We start from the raw sequence: 15,849 nt of genomic DNA, 5'->3' as shown, positions 1-15,849 counted from the left end.
TCACTACATTATAAGATGGCATCCACTGCATTTTCAGAGGAGAGTAAGGCTCAGGGTGCTCAGGGACTTGGTTGAGGTCACCCGATAAGCAAGCGGCAGAGACCTGAGTGGGTTCCATTCCAGCTGCCTGGATCCTGCCTTCTGCCCAGCCCATCCACCCTTTGGAAAGGGGGATTAATGAAGACTGCCTGCCGTCTCCACTCACCTGCCTAGAAAGGTCTCCTGTCTAGTTTGCATTGATTTTCCTGTGTTTGTTTGTTCTTAATGCATTTGCAGAATCTGAGATCCAGGCTGCAAATAATGCAGATGAAAAGAGGGGTCAGAGGCACCGAAGGCAGGCTACTTTCAGCGCTTCCTCGTATTGAAAATACTTCCTGCCGTCTCCACTCTCCCGTAGGTTGCCACCAGACTTCCTTCTCAGCAGGAACATTCCGGTTTATCCATTTTCAGACTCTGGCTGGGGGTGGGTCAGGAAGCTGACCGCAGAAATTGGTAGATTCTGGGAAATTCATTTCCAGCCTTCATGTCTGAAGGCAAGAGTGGCGTCACTCACCTTCCTGCCTCTAGTCTTGCGCCCCACTCCCCAGCACAGCCTATAAAATGTACCCTGCAGTGCCCTCAAGCACACCCTGAACATTTTCAGTAACCTCCTTTTTTTTTCCTTTGGCTTCGGAAGAAATTCCCCAGGGTGTCTGTGGTTCAGCCACAAGCTACATTTCAAATCTCAGACCCCACCGCCTCATTGACCCTGTGACCCAGGAATGCGGGCCAATTCCATCTGCTGCAAATGTGCAGTACTTTCCAACTCCACGCCTGTTTCTTGCCTGTTTTCTGTTCTCAAGTCCCAAACCAGCCCACTCTGCAGGTCCTGAGCCAGCCAAAGCATCGTCTCTCAGACGAGCGCTGAGACTCTGGAGTCTATTCTTCTCTGCTGGTAACTTGAACCTTGTCTCAGCTACTCTGCACCCCTCCTCTGCCCACCTCTGCCCCTGCCCCTGACCCCCCAAAAGGCTTGGAGCTCCACAAAGGCAATGACTTCAGTGAGTTCGTTTCTGCATCCCTCTGTCCCTAGCAAAGAACCTGGAACACAGTAGGTCTCAGCCAATGGTTGTGAACAAAGGAAGCCAATTAGTAATAACAGCCCCTCACACTGGAACAGCCGTTAGCATGGATGAGTCATTTCTCAGTAGAGCCTCTAAAGACATCAGGAGAGCTGACCCTTGGGCGGAGATGTTAGGACTACACTTGTCCAAGTGTGCTTGTATAGAGCTTCTTTTGCCCCTTCTGGCGATCCCAGCCTCCAGCTCAGATGATTGATCACAGGCCTTGGGCAGGGGAGGTGTGGGCTGGAGGGTTCTCAGAGATGCTCCAGCAAACCCCAGTGGACTCAGTGAGGCCCCTGCAGACTCCCCTGAGGGGGCCTGGCCAGCGGCACCTCCTGGTCACACCAGACAGGTGCCAAGTGCTGCTGCCCAGGACACAAGAGGGGTACCAACCCATGTGCTGAGGGTCACGGCAGCCAGGCCCTGCCCTGCATTGTCGGCATCTCCCTGGCTGACGTCACCTGCAGATGTGTGGGGAGATTTCTTGGCCCATTGGAATAACAGGATCAGGTTTATTCATTCGCAGCCTCCAATCCGTCTCGTCTGCTGCTCCCAGCCCCAGGGTCATCACCCAGGCACCCATCTGGCGGCCCCTTTGAAAGGTCCTTTGACACGTGTCTCTTCCTCAAAGCTGCGTCATTCCTGGCAGTGAGCAAAGAAGCCGGCGCTGGTGGGGAAAGGTCAGATGCCCGCACTGTGTTTGTTCACGAGGGCGATATTTCACCAAAGAGCAGATGCTTCCTAAATGATAAATAAGAGCGGCAGCTCCCCGCAGGGCCTCGGGGGAGGGAAGTTCTCCACTCCGTATGCAACGCAGGCTCCAGCAAAGACTGGGAAGGAAGGGCGGGAGGGCAGAGTGTGATTGACCAGGATGCACGCATGCGGTCCAGCGTCCATCCGAGGTGTGGATGCTACACTTGCCCAGAGTCTGTCCTCCATTAATGCCTATTCAATAGATGTGTGTGTGTGTGTGTGTGTGTGTGTGTGTGTTGTAACAGCCACCATTGATTGAACTCTTGCTATGTGCCAGACACTCTGCTAAATTCTTAGGTCTATCTTCCTATTTAATCCCCATCATAGCTCTATGAAGAAAGAGGCTCAGAAAAGTCGAGTTACTTGTCCAAGGTCACACTGCTAATATGTGACACATCTCAGGGGCAGGACCATGGTACAGGTGCGTGGGGCCTAATAGGTCTGGGCTGGACCTGACTCTGCCTTGAGTCAAGTAGGAACAGGTAAAAACTCAGAAATGACCTTGGAGGTAGGGGAAACGAGCTCCTATTTAGCATGGAAGAAAGAGATCTTCAGTCCAACAGATGGGTTTCTAAGCCATTCTTGCCTCTTTCTAACTGTGAGCCCCACACAGGAGATTCTGAGTTCCTGATCTATATTCTTCTCCCTTTGTAAGATGGGCTGAATAATAACCATATTGCAGGATTATTACAAGCATTAAATAAGATGCTCAGTATAAAGGATGGGTACACCATAGGTGTTTAAAAAATATTAGTCATTATTATTGCATTTATGAACAGGAGTAATCAAGTCATGTAAGGAATGAATAATGTCTGGATAGACAGACTTCCACCAGGTGTTCAACATTAAGAAACTATCTCTCAAGGGAATTCCTTGGCGGTTCAATGGTTAAGACTTGGGTCTTTCACTGTTGGGGCCTGGGTTCCATCCCTGAGCAGGGATAAGCTCCCGAAAGCCGTGCAGCGTGGCCCAAGGGAAAAGTGAAGCAAGAGGCATCTCAAACTGTTCGTGAGATTAAGGGCCACCTCGCACACCCTTCCCAGTCACCCCCAGCAGTGTGACGCATGTGGCAGAAAGCACCCATCACAGAGCACACTTGGGGCCAGACACCAGTTCACAGAACATCTCCGCTCAATTCTCCACCTTCACCCCAGGAGATCACCAACTTACCCACCCACACAGTGGCCGGTGAGGCCCAAATCTGCCTGGGGGCCTCCGGTGTGGACAATGGGGTCTGGGGCTGAGTGGGCAAGCCCGGGAGAAACCGCTTACCTCCCTCCAGATGGCGCTGTGCCTGGACCTCCAGCTCCAGCTGTCTCCCTCCGACAGCGCTCAAAACCAGTCCCCTCCGCCGACAGCAGGGAACACAGGCCGGGGGCTCATGCTATCCTTCTCTCGCTAGCTCTTCCCTCCTACTCAGACACCTGCAAACTCACTCTGTCTCTCCCACACACACAAACACATAAAGAGATACAGATATACATATCTCTCTCCTCTTCCTTCCTCCAAAAAGCTGAAACCATGGAGATACCCAGGGGAGTAATATTAATAATATCACTTATATCTCAGATATCCCCAGGTCTCAACTCTTCACCGGTAGGAACGTGGACTCACAAAGGAAGAAGGAAGCCATTTGCACTGGAAAATCAAGGAGTGCTTCACAGAGGAGGTGGCGTCTAGACAGTGGTGTCTAGCTGGTGGGGGGAGTCTGAGTGATCTGGTGTGTGGGTTCTGGGAAGGACAGTGGCAGGAGAAGGAGCTGGGTAATTAGGCAAGGACTAGTCTTAGAAAAGCTTGAATGCCATGGCAGAGTTTAAAGTGTATCCCGAAGAAGGGTGTTTCTTAGGGAGGGTGTCAGATCCCCGGACAGAACTTTCTTATAATACACATCCCTCCCTTCTCCACTGCACTCCACACTCTCCATCACCTCCAATATTTTCTATCTGCGGGGGGCCCTGAAAATGTGTGTTTTGATCCTGTGAGCCATGCAGTTCAGGGACATGCCATTTTCCCTCCACCCTCGCGAAACCCTCCTACTGACAATGGGGAGCCATAGAAGGTGTTTGAGGTAGGAAGAGGTACGTGTCTTGGGAAGGCATCATTGGTATCTGCAACAAAACCTGAACCGAGAAAATGCCCATGCAAACTAACATCGCCCACCTGCCCACTAGGAGCCAAGTGGAGTCTTTGTGCAAGCTAGAAAAAGACATCCAACCTTCAGCAACAGTTTTCAGAGTCAGCATATAATCGACTTGCCGGGGGGTGCTCATGGTAAAAGACCCTCCTGCCAATGGAAGAGACATAAGAGACACAGATTCAATCCCTGGGTCGGGAAGACCCCCTAGATTAGGAAATGGCCCCCACTCCAGTGTTCTTGCCTGGAGAATCCCACGGACAGAGGAGCCTGGTGGGCTGCAGTCCATGGGGTCGCAAAGAGTCGGACACGACCGAAGCGCCTGGCACGCGTGCACGCATGTTAATCCAAGGAGCCACGAGCCGTCTGGCTTTGGCTGCAGACAAGGAAGCAGATGCCCCTCCAAGTACGTTAGGTGCCCCTGACGTGGCCCTCGGGTAAGGAAGAGGAGAGTGGAGGAAGGAAGCGACGGGACAAGGCCAGGGTGGGAAAGTTCTCGACCTGTCTTTAATCTTCCCCATTACCTAAAATTCTGCATCACAGACAGTCTCTCCAGCTCCTTTTTCAATGGGTGCCAGGGTGTCAGAGTCATCCCATTGTGAGTCGGGTGCTGCAGCGGCTGTGTGGGTGTGTCCCCCTGGGCTTGGCCTGGCTCTGCACCAAGGGGGGTCTCAGAGATCAGACCTCAGAGAAGAAACCCACAGACACCTCACTCTCTTCCTCCCGCCTCACTTGGCACGGTACACGTGCTTGGCAGGGCACACTTTCTGAGACCCCCAACCCCTTCTTCCCTCCAAGAGGCTGGTTGGATGCTCTCGGGGGTCACAGGTGCGATCAGGTCAGGAGCAGATGAACACGTGTCTATGCACAGGTGGGTGTATCGCAGGGGCGTTCCCCAGGCGTGTCTACAATCCTGTGTGCCAGCTGGGAAGCCCGGATCCTTTGTGATCAAGCACACACTGTCTCCGAGAAGTTAGTCTGTATTTCCTACACAAACGGCATTTCCTCAGACGCGCTGCCCTCGCGCAGAGCCCAGCCTGAAAATCTGCCCGGCGTGGCTCTGACGGCCCAGGAAAAAGATCCGTGTGGCTGGCTTTCTTCCCACAGGACTGCTGGGAGAATCAGATAAGAGATGGAAAAGCACTGTGATCGTAGATTTTATTATTATCTTACTTCCCTAAAAGAAATGTCCCTCCTGGGTCTTTGAATTACTTAGACCATTTCTTTTTCTATTGACTTTGGATTCCCGAGAGGGAATTACATTTCCAACAAGTGGTAGCTGCTGCAGCTTCGTGGAATGACTGACTGACAGGGCAGGCAGGCACCCCAGGGACTGTCTACTCCCGCTGCCGTGTGGGTGGGGAAGCTGAAGACAGGGGCAGGGCTCCGTCCAGAGACACAGCGGAAGCTCTTGGCCTGGACCTGTTTGTGCGGGGCTGTTCTGTGCTGAGACGGGAATATTGTTTCCGGGGACCGCAAAGGGGAAGCCCTCAGACCCCGTCTCCTCACCACGGGTCTTTCTGCGAGAGCGCTTGGAAGCTGAGCAGGGCCATGGGCTCCGGGTCTCCGTCTGAGCTGAGTCAGCAGGCTCGGGCCGGCTCAGAGCCTACCAGAAAGGCAGTCAGCAGGCATCTGGATGGTCCCCGCACACTGCCGAGGCTGCCGCCCGTGTTCAAAAGGCGGTGAGCACTTCACGTGGAACTCTTGACAGAAACACACTATTTTGTAGAGTTCTTGACAGGCTGGCAGGAGAATCTCAAGAGAAACAAAGGGAGATGTATTGGAAAGAGAAGAGAAGGCGGTTGGGATTGAATGAGGAGTGGAAGGGGGAAGAAAAGAGGGTTTGTGGGAGAAAGTGTGGTACCCAACGGCAAAAAAAATAGAGATGCTTCCGATCCACCTTGTTCAACAAACTGCACCTCCAAGATGCCTTTCAAAACCGGGGATTTCCCTCTCCATCTGAAAGGCTCCTCACTCCTGCCGACTGATGAGAGTGGGGGGCCAGTTACAGCTCAGTTTCCACGGAGCCTGCCTGTCGGGGCCTGACTCTGTGATCAGAAGCGTCATTCCCAGACACGCTCTGTCCGGAAAGCGCAGGCCGTCCTTCTCCCCGTGCAGGGGCCGTTCTGTTCCGGGTACCTCTCCCAGCATCGAACCCAGGACCAAGGATATAGCATTTAATAGATTTTTGAAGGGCCCTTATTTCAAAACAAAATATTGGGATGTCCGATCTGAATGTTCTTTGAGGGGACAAGGAGATGGAATAATTATCTATTTAATTTTCATACAATTTTTAAAGCTTACACCCTATTTGCAGTTATTACATAATATTGGCTCTATTCCCTGACTTGTATACTGCATCCTTTAGCCTAATTTATTCCCAACAGTCTGTACCTCCTACTCCCTACCCTTATATTGCCACTGGTAGCCACAAGTTTGTTCTCTGTGTCTGTGAGTCTCTTTCTTGTTCTATTCCCTAATTTTTTGCCATTTTAGATTCTACATATAAGTGATATTATACATTGTTTGTTTGTCTTTCTTTTTCTGACTTATTTCACTTAGCATAATGCCCTCCAAGTCCATCTATTTTTCTGAAAATGGAAAAATTTTGTTCTTTTTTATGGCTGAGTAATATTCCGTGTGTGTGTGTGTGTGTGTGTGTGTGTGTGTGTGTGTGTGTGTACACCACATCATGTTTATCCATTCTTCTGTTAGTTGACTCTTAGGGTTGCTTTCATATCTCGGATATTGTCAATAATGCTGTAATGAACATTGGAATGCTTATATTTTTCTGAATAGCGCTTTTGGGTTTTTATGTGGGTTTTTTTGGATATATGTACCCAGGAGTAGAATTGTTGGGTCATATGGTATTTCTACTTTAAGTTCTTTGAGAAACCATGAAAGACGTTTTAGTGCTTATTGACTTATGCGGCTGCCTTGGGTCCTGGTTGCGGCACATGGGACCTTTCATTGCAGAGCTCAGGCTCTCCAGCTGGGATGCACGAACTTAGTTGCTCCAAGGTATGTGGGATCTTAGGTCTCCGACCAGGGATTGAACTTTCTTCCTCTGCATTGCAAGGTGGATTCTTAACCACTGGACCACTAGGACCAGAGAAGTCCTAGTCATGAAATATTTAAAATAGAAATTTGCCCGAACATCTAGGACAAATGAACAAGTGTACATGTTTCTTGATGACTCAGAAATAACAGCAACCAAGCCAAAAACAACAGCCGTAGCGGACACCTTCCTGCCCTGTGGATCATAAGACCACGTTCTCTCATTTCCAACGTCTCCAGCAGTTGTTTGATAATCCAACCAATGTTGACTGAACACCTACTGTGGGTCAAATATCAGACTAGACTTTCGGGGAAGCGGGTATAAAAACCAAGACGTGGCCACTGCCCTCGCTCGAAGGGATCAGGCGCTAAGATGCAGTGCAGAGGTCACAGGCATGAATGAAGACACACCACAACCACTGATATCATCCGGAGGGGAGCAATGTGTTGTTGGAGCCCAGAATAGATTCCTCAACTCTGCAACGGGAGAAGTGGGTCACAAAGCAGGTGACTTCTGAGATGGGCCTTGGCAGATGGGTGGAGAGTTAGGGAGGTAAGTGAGGCACCTCGAAGTTGCTTCTAGACAAGTAATTGCAGAGACTTTGAAATGCAGAGACATTTGAGCAGTGATGGAGGTTCCAAGGGGCTTGGTGTAGGTTGGTCAGTAGTGAGGAATGGGTCTAGAGTGCCTGATTTGGGAGTTAGAGCTCTGACCTTAGGCAGTAGGGGTGGGGGGGTGTGGGCAGGGCTGGGAGCTTGTGAACAGAACAGGGCTCTGGTGGGGGGGATGGGAAAAGGACCCAGTTGGTGGGGACCCCAGGTAAGGCCTGCAGGTCAGATGTTGTTTCCTCACTTGGGAAGAGATTCAGAGGGCTGGCACCGTGATAAAAGAACTGGAAAGCAAGCCAGATTTGGGAGATGTTTGTGAGGACAAATGATAAGACTTACTGACCATTTGGCTGGAGAAAGAAGAAAAAGGCATATGGTCAAAAAGACAAGGTTTAAGTGCGTGTAATTGAGAAGCTACTGATGCTATTAGCCAAATTTGGAAATAAGACTGAGGATCCAGTTCAGGGGGAACTAGAGCACCCTCTGCTTCCTTCCCGTGGTTATAGCCACTGACACTGAACAAGTATTCCGTTATTAATTTTCATTAGCTTCCCTCTGGAAGCATAGACTCTCCCCTGGGGATGAAAACATGTAACTAGATGATATAATACAAGACAGGTTCGGGTACCTGTCAAAACAGAGATGACTGGAAGGCAGGAAAAAGAAGATAATCCCTGGAGAAATCAGAAAAGGCTTCCTGGAGGAGATGTCATTGGATTTCAGTCTTGAAGGATGAATGAGTTCAACCCACAGAAATGGGTTTTAGAAGTAATAGAGGGGAATTGTGAGAGAGAAAGCAGAGGACGTTGGAAATGCCAATGTGAATCAATGCTGAATTAGGAGCATGGTGGAAAGTTACTGAAGGACCTGGACTTCTGAAAGTCATGGCTGACAATGGCCAGGACCCTGATGGAGCCCCAGAGGGAGCCTGAACTGGGGAAGGAGGAAATGACTTTCCAGGCTGCCCATCTGATCTCGAAGTTCAGTTCAGTTCAGTCACTCAGCACGCCAGGCTTCCCTGTCCATCACCAACTCCTGGAGCTTGCTCAAACTCATGTCCATCCAGTCAGTGATACCATCCAATCATCCCACCCTCTGTCGTCCCCTTCTCCTCCTGCCCTCAATCTTTCCCAGCATCAGGGTCTTTTTCAATGAGTCAGCTCTTCGCATCAGGTGGCCAAAGTATTGGAGTTTCAGCTTCAACATCAGTCCTTCCAATGAATATTCAGTACTGATTTCCTTTAGGATGGACTGGTTGGATCTCCTTGCAGTCCAAGGGACTCTCAAGAGTCTTCTCCAACACCACAGTTCAGAAGCATGAATTCTTTGGCACTCAGCTTTCTTTATGGTCCAACTCTCACATCCATATATGACTACTGGAAAAACTATAGCTTTGACTAGACGGACCTTTGCTGGCAAAATAATGTCTCTGCTTTTTAATATGCTGTCTAGGTTGGTCATAGATGTTCTTCCAAGGAGCAAGCGTCTTTTAATTTCATGACTGCAATCACCGTCTGCAGTAATTTTGGAGCCCAAGATCACAGATCTCTCATGGATCATCAATACTTAGGCTCCAGCTAGGCCTCTTCTTGGGGGGAGCTGAAGACAAGCTCTCAGAGCTAATAAGTTTATGTGGAGTGTTGTGTAAAACCAGGTTGGATTCATTATTGATGCAAACTTAGGCAAATGAGAGCTGGCTCCGGCTTGGCAAGGTTCCCTTCAGCACATTAGCTTGGGCGGCCTCCTGGGGAGAGCCACACGCCTGTCGGTGGCTCCGATCCACCAAGGGGGAAGCACACACGGAGGGGCTTTGAACCCCTCACTTCAGATCTGGGCCCAGAATCTCAGCCGCCTCCCAACACCATCTGGGCACGCAGGCCCAGCATGACCGAGGAGCTCGCTCCCAGGCCTCCCGTCGAGTCCCTGGCTGCCAGGCCGTGCGCAGAAAACAATATCCGTGATCACAGCCTCACAGATTCAATTCTGTCCCTTCTAATTAAATGACTTCAGCCTTGCAAATTGCAGCAGTGGATGCAAGCTCACGCTAGACACACAGCTGCAGACCCAAGACACCACGCAGTTCGGAAGGGGCGGCCAAGACCAGTAGTCCCCACGGGAAGAGCCCAACGTCCGGCGAGGCGAATGAGTGAGGAGCACCTTCCCAGCCCCCCAGCCTCCCTGGGTGGCTGTGCTGACTTCAACCATCCCTCTGACAGGCATTTATGGAGGACCTACTATGTGCCAAGCCCTGTGTGGGCACTGAAAACACAGGGGTGAGAGCGATGGCCTTGCGTTAGGGATCTGGTCTCTTGGGAGCACAGAGAAGCAAGGAGATGATGGCCTGCTGGTGTCCTAGGAGAGCCCAGTTAGGGGTACGGGGCAGACCCGGGGGGCAAAGGGCATGCAGGCATTTGGACATTATCCTGAGTGGACGGGGGTGACTGGGACCCAGGAGAGGGTGGAGCAGAAGTGTATTTATCCATCACATGCCATATCACAGAGGCCAGGAAAGTTCTGGAATTGCTGCAGGAAAAAAAAACAAACACCTTCACATCTCTGCTCTCCCTCCCCTAAAGCACCTCTGCCCTGCCCCATCCCCCAGGCAAACATCAGGTCTCTGAGTTAGTTCTAGGAAATGCTTTCCCAGACAGAACAGATGAGGGGATGAAACCTGAAAAATGGATGAATGCAGCATTAGGGGATCGATGACCTTGGCTGTACAATTCCTGGGGCAATTTCCCCATCTGAGAAATGGGCACATGCACCCTATCCTGTGCCCCATAAGAGTCAAATGTGAAAGGTCAAGGTCACGGTAAACACTCAACACACGTCTTGAGTGAATGAAACACAGTGGAAGTTCTTGGCCGAGTGAAAAGCATCCACAGACAGGAGGTGAGTGTTGTGCTCTGGAGCTTTCAGCTCCCTCCTTAGTCTGCTGTCAGTTGATTGCACTTAGCTTGCAGAAGTGAACAGGGGTTGGGAATGGCACTTATGAGGATTCATTCATTCCCTTATTCGGGAAATATTTACTAGCCAGCTGCCCTATTTATACCCTGTGGTTACAATGGTGAACATGGCAAACCTGGCCCCTGCCCCTTGAACTTCATGGTCAGTGGAGAGATGGCTACTAATGAAATAGCCCCACAAGTGAACATGTGATCACCTAGTGGGTAAGCACGTCCTGAAAGAGAAATGCAGGAAGATGCAGGAAATGGAAGGCGATGGCAGTGGGAAGACCTCACACCCTTGGTTCTTCATTCAGTCAACAAGTGAATGAATGAACGAATGGACGTTCCTAAGTGCTGGTTCCCCTTCTGGGATGCCCTTCTCAGCTCTGGACAGGGCTGGGTCCACCTTGTATCCTGGACCCCATCTTAGCATCATCTCCTTAGAACAGCCTTCCCTAAGCCTCCTTTAAGGTGCTCTGTAACACCACCATTTTATTTTCCTCAAAGCACTTATCATTGTCTGATATGCAAATATATGTGTGTGTGTGTGTGTGTGTGTGTGTGTATAAATTCATTAGTTCATTGCCTGCATCTGCCTGTTGGAGGGTAAGCTGTATATGAGCTGGGGCTGTCCCAGTGTCCCCAGCCTTGGGGACAGCCATGATAGGAGCCAGCAAACATGGGATTTATCAGGGAAGGACATGTGGCCAGAAAGACTGGGGGGTTGGGGGGGTGGTGCTGAGTTTCCAACTGGATCTTAACCCAGAGTTTTCCAGACCAGGATGTCCTCAGACACCACGATCTGGGAAGGGGCGAGCTTTGAGAGAGGTGTGACCTCTGCAAACGTGCGCTGCCATGACTCCCAGGGGGATGACAGGAGAGCTGCCTCCAGAGTTGTTGTAGACTGTGCTTCGAATGGCTCAGGAGAAGTTGTTCGTCGTGACCGAGGTGGTGCTAGAGGAGGGGGTGGCAGACCTGTGAGCGTTTGGGGGTTTTTGTGTTATTGATTGTAGTTGATCCACAATCTTGTGTTAGTTTTGGGTGCAGAGCAAAGTGAGTCAGTTCTTTATATACATTCTTTTTCAGATTGTTTTTACACTATAGGTTATTACAAATTACAGAATATAGTTTGCTGTGCAATACAGTAGGACCTTGCTGGTTATCTATTTTACGTGTAGCATTGTTGTATCTGTTAATCCCCAACTCCTGACTTAACTCTCCCTCCTTTCCCCTTTGGTAACCATAAATTTGCTATGTCTGCAAGTCTATTTCTGCTTTGTAAATAAATTCATTTGTATCAATTTTTTTTTTTTTTAGATTTCACATATAAGTGATATCATATAATATCATTCCCTGTCTGGCTTACTTGACTTAGTAGGATAATCTCTAGGTCCAGATACTGTGAGAAGTTACAGCTACTCGCAAAAATGTGTGGGACTGAAGTTGACTTTGAACGTCACCAGTGAACTTTAATTCTACGGAAGGCTTCAGACTGTCTCTTCCTTTTCAGATTAGTGAGAGGGTTCCTGTGCCTGGCTCCAGTGTGATCATCCGGGATTCCCCACGAGCCCCAAATGAAAAAGTGTGGTTTGATCAAAATGAACCCAGGGTTAGAGAGCAGAGTGACGGGGATTCAAATTCTGACTCTATCTTTTACTATCTGCTAGAATCTAAAGAAGGAACTGAATCGCTGAGACCTCCTTTCTTCATGTGAAAGATGAGAACAAGAAAAACTGCTTTGCGGGTTGTTGAGAGGATAAAACGATACTCTGTAATATCGTGTGTGACATGCAACGTGGTGTCCCATACACGTCACTCACCTTCTGACTTTTGCTCCAAAGGAGAGGTGCTGGTGACCTCCTACAGGGCTCCCTACCTTTCACCTCCTGAACTCACCCCTACTTTGGGGGCCACAAACCTTTCTGAGCCTTGGTTTCCCAGCCTCAAATGCTGGAGTAGCCAGTTTTTTCCTAACTTAATTATACCCTCGGAGAAAGTGCCTCATGGTGCATGTACTAAATTAAAACATTAATTAAAATAAAACATGAGCTCAGCAACAATTAAAGTGGAAGAAGAAGTATATATAAAATAATTCATACACACACACACATGTATATTTAAAAAACACCCCAGCCTTGCTCTCAAAGCCCTCAGGATCTAAGAATGGCTTGAAGGCTGACAACCAGGGACTTGTTCCCAAATTGTATAGGATATCCAAGGGGGCCACGGTCTTCCAAACAGTATGCTATTTGAGTCTCTCATGGTCAGTATTTTAAAATATTAACAGAATTCTGCTTCTGCCCACGTCCTCTTTCAACCAAAGGCATCTGGTTAGATGCAGCTGGGCGCTGAGATGCAGAGAAATTCCTTCTTACACCAGACAAGGATTTTTTACAGGCTGCTCCATGTCAGCCCCTGTGCCAGGCGGTGGAATGCAGGGGTGACAGGCTGCTCCATCCCTGAGGCAGTTAGGAGTCCAGAGGTCAGGCAGACTGATGCCAGTGAGAAGCAGAGGCCAAGGATGCCCAGCGGCCTCACTCCAACTCAGCTGGCCCTTCCCTGTTTCTAGAAAGCCTATTGGACCCTCTTTCCCTGATTCTCTGCTTGGATTATTTCCTCTGTATCCTCATCTTTTGTCTAAAGAAAGCCTCCTCATGGTCCAGAGCCCCTCCCCCTCAAAACCACCTGTCCTGGGAAGGTCTTGAGTCTGCCTCAGCTAGAACCCCAAGCCAAGTGTGCCCTCCGCCAAGCTTCTTCCCTTTCAACAGACCGCACCGTTTCCCAGACACCATCCTAGCTGCTCGGAACAGAGAAGCCGACTCAGAGAAGGGGCTTGTGGACAGAGCAGGAGGGGAGGGGATGGGCTGAGAGAGCCGCGCTGACACAGATACACCACCGCGCCGAAAGTCGGAGCTAGTGGGAAGCCGCACAGGCGGCTCAGCGCAGTACTCCGCGATGACCTGGGGGGCGGGATGCGGGCCGGGGCGGGAGGGACACTCAAGAGGGACGGGATACATGTACTCATAGAGCTGATTGGCTTCACTGTACTGCAGAAGCTCACCCTGTAAAACAGATATACTCCAACTAAAAAAAAACTTGGATTCATGTTGATATTTGGAAGGAAAAAACAATATTCTGTAAAGCAGTTATCCTTCAACTTAAAAATTAATATAAAAATAAAAATTAAAAAACCTGCTGCTCAGGTTTGATACACATATTTTTATATGGATACATCATGATAAGGAAATTTCAGGACCAAAAGGGTCTGGAGAGATGATCTGGTCCACTGCCTTTATTTCACACACGTGAGGCTCAAGGACCCCAGAGAAGGACCAACAAACCCACAGCGACGCATGAGATGGAGCTCAACCAGGCTTAGATGCCAGACCTCCTGACTCCCAGGCCACGCTCCTCTGTCCTTGCTACTGAGGTGTCCCCGCCCCCTCACCGGTTATCTCATTCTTCAGGGTTCTGGGTAACAAAGAGAGCAGTCGATCTGGCTAGCAGGATCTAGAGATCTGAGTGGCCAGTCTGACCACGGCAGCAGGCTGTGGCCATCCCAGGCCTATTTCAGTGGAACATGTTTAGCATACATCACCTCCTACAGGAAGCCTTCCTGATGAGTCCAGCCCATCCTGAGCTCCCCTCTGTGAAGTCTGCCATGCAACTCAGCAGCTCCTGGAGGGGCTGACTGATCCTACCACTCCTGGGGTCACCACCTCTGCTGATCCCAAGAGAACTGATTCTCCCTGAATCAAGTCCCTCCACATTCGTGATTAAAGAGAATCTGAGCTGAAACGGGCTTCCACTTCTGCTCACCAGTTCTCGAGCGTGTAAAGCTGTAACAGAAGCGTGGTCAGCTTGGAGCCTGAGTCTGGGTCTCACTTTGGTGCTTCTCACCTGAGCGTCTATCAGCTTCACTCAATCTTCTCCTTATTTGACGTTTTTCTCCTCCCATCACCATCGTGACCAGCATCTCATGGCAAAGTTAGGGAACCCCTGGGAGAGATTGGAGGAGCAAGGCCGAGTACCATTCCCAGAGGTCTCCTCCAAGCTCCCGTGGTTTCTCGGCGGACATGCTGAGAATCTGCCTGTGAGCACTAAAGGAAGGTCCACGTGGAGGCAGGATTCATGTCACACCTTAACCCCAAAGAAATGTACGGAGCTCCTCGGGAATATACCCTTAGGCAGCAGGGGTCCTGGAGCCAGGTCATTTTGCTTAACTTAGGACTCTTTGGCTCGTCAACATTAGGCAAGATCACAGCGTGGGGTCAACCAGCACATTTCTACCCACTTAGCAAAGCCCTCTGGTGATAACCTCCACTTGTGTCTCTATTAGAACATCCTGCCTTTACCCTCAGTGACGTTGAAGGTCAACATAAATTGATCTAACCCTTCCTTATGCCCTCATGACTCCAGATAGAGTACAGAGCAGTGAAACAACGTGAGGTTTAGCATCCAACAGGCCTAAACTTAAGCCCTTAATTTGTCCCTTCTTAACCATGGGATTCAAGGCAAATATCATAATATATCTGGGCCTCAGTTTCCTCATCTGTAAAATGGAAATAATAATAGTACCTGCTTCATAAAATTTCATGAAGAGTAAATGAAAAAATCTATGTAAAATACTTAGCAAGGTGTCCAGTGTATAGTAAGTACTCAATAAATAGTAGCTACAATTACTGGATATATTGTCATTATTATCTATATCATCCTAATCATTAGTCATAGTAGTAGTAGTAGTAATTCATTTTTTAAATTGGAGTATAACTGCTTTCAGTTCAGTTTGGTTCAGTCACTCAGTCGTGTCCGACTCTTTGTGACCCCATGGACGGCAGCACACCAGGCCTCCCTGTCCATCACCAACTCCTGGAGTTTACTCAAACTCATGTCCATTGACTCGATGATGCCATCCAACCATCTCATCCTGTCATCCCCTTCTCCTTCTGCCCTCAAGCCCTCCCAGCATCAGGGTCTTTTCCAATGAGTCAGCTCTTCGCATGAGGTGGCCAAAGTATTGGAGCTTCAGCGTCAGCATCAGTCCTTCCAATGAACACCCAGGACTGATCTCCTTTAGGATGGACTGGTTGGATCTCCTTGCAGTCCAAGGGACTCTCAAGAGTCTTCTCCAACACCACAGTTCAAAAGCATCGATTCTTCTGTGCTCAGCTTTCTTTATAGTCCAACTTTCACATCCATACATGACTACTGGAAAAACCATAGCCTTGACTAGATGGACCTTTGT

Source organism: Cervus elaphus, chromosome 16 (assembly GCF_910594005.1).
Source record: "Cervus elaphus chromosome 16, mCerEla1.1, whole genome shotgun sequence".
In the NCBI taxonomy this organism is placed as follows: Eukaryota; Metazoa; Chordata; class Mammalia; order Artiodactyla; family Cervidae; genus Cervus; species Cervus elaphus.
The sequence above is the reverse complement of the archived record's forward strand: the minus strand, read 5'-3'. Positions refer to the sequence as shown.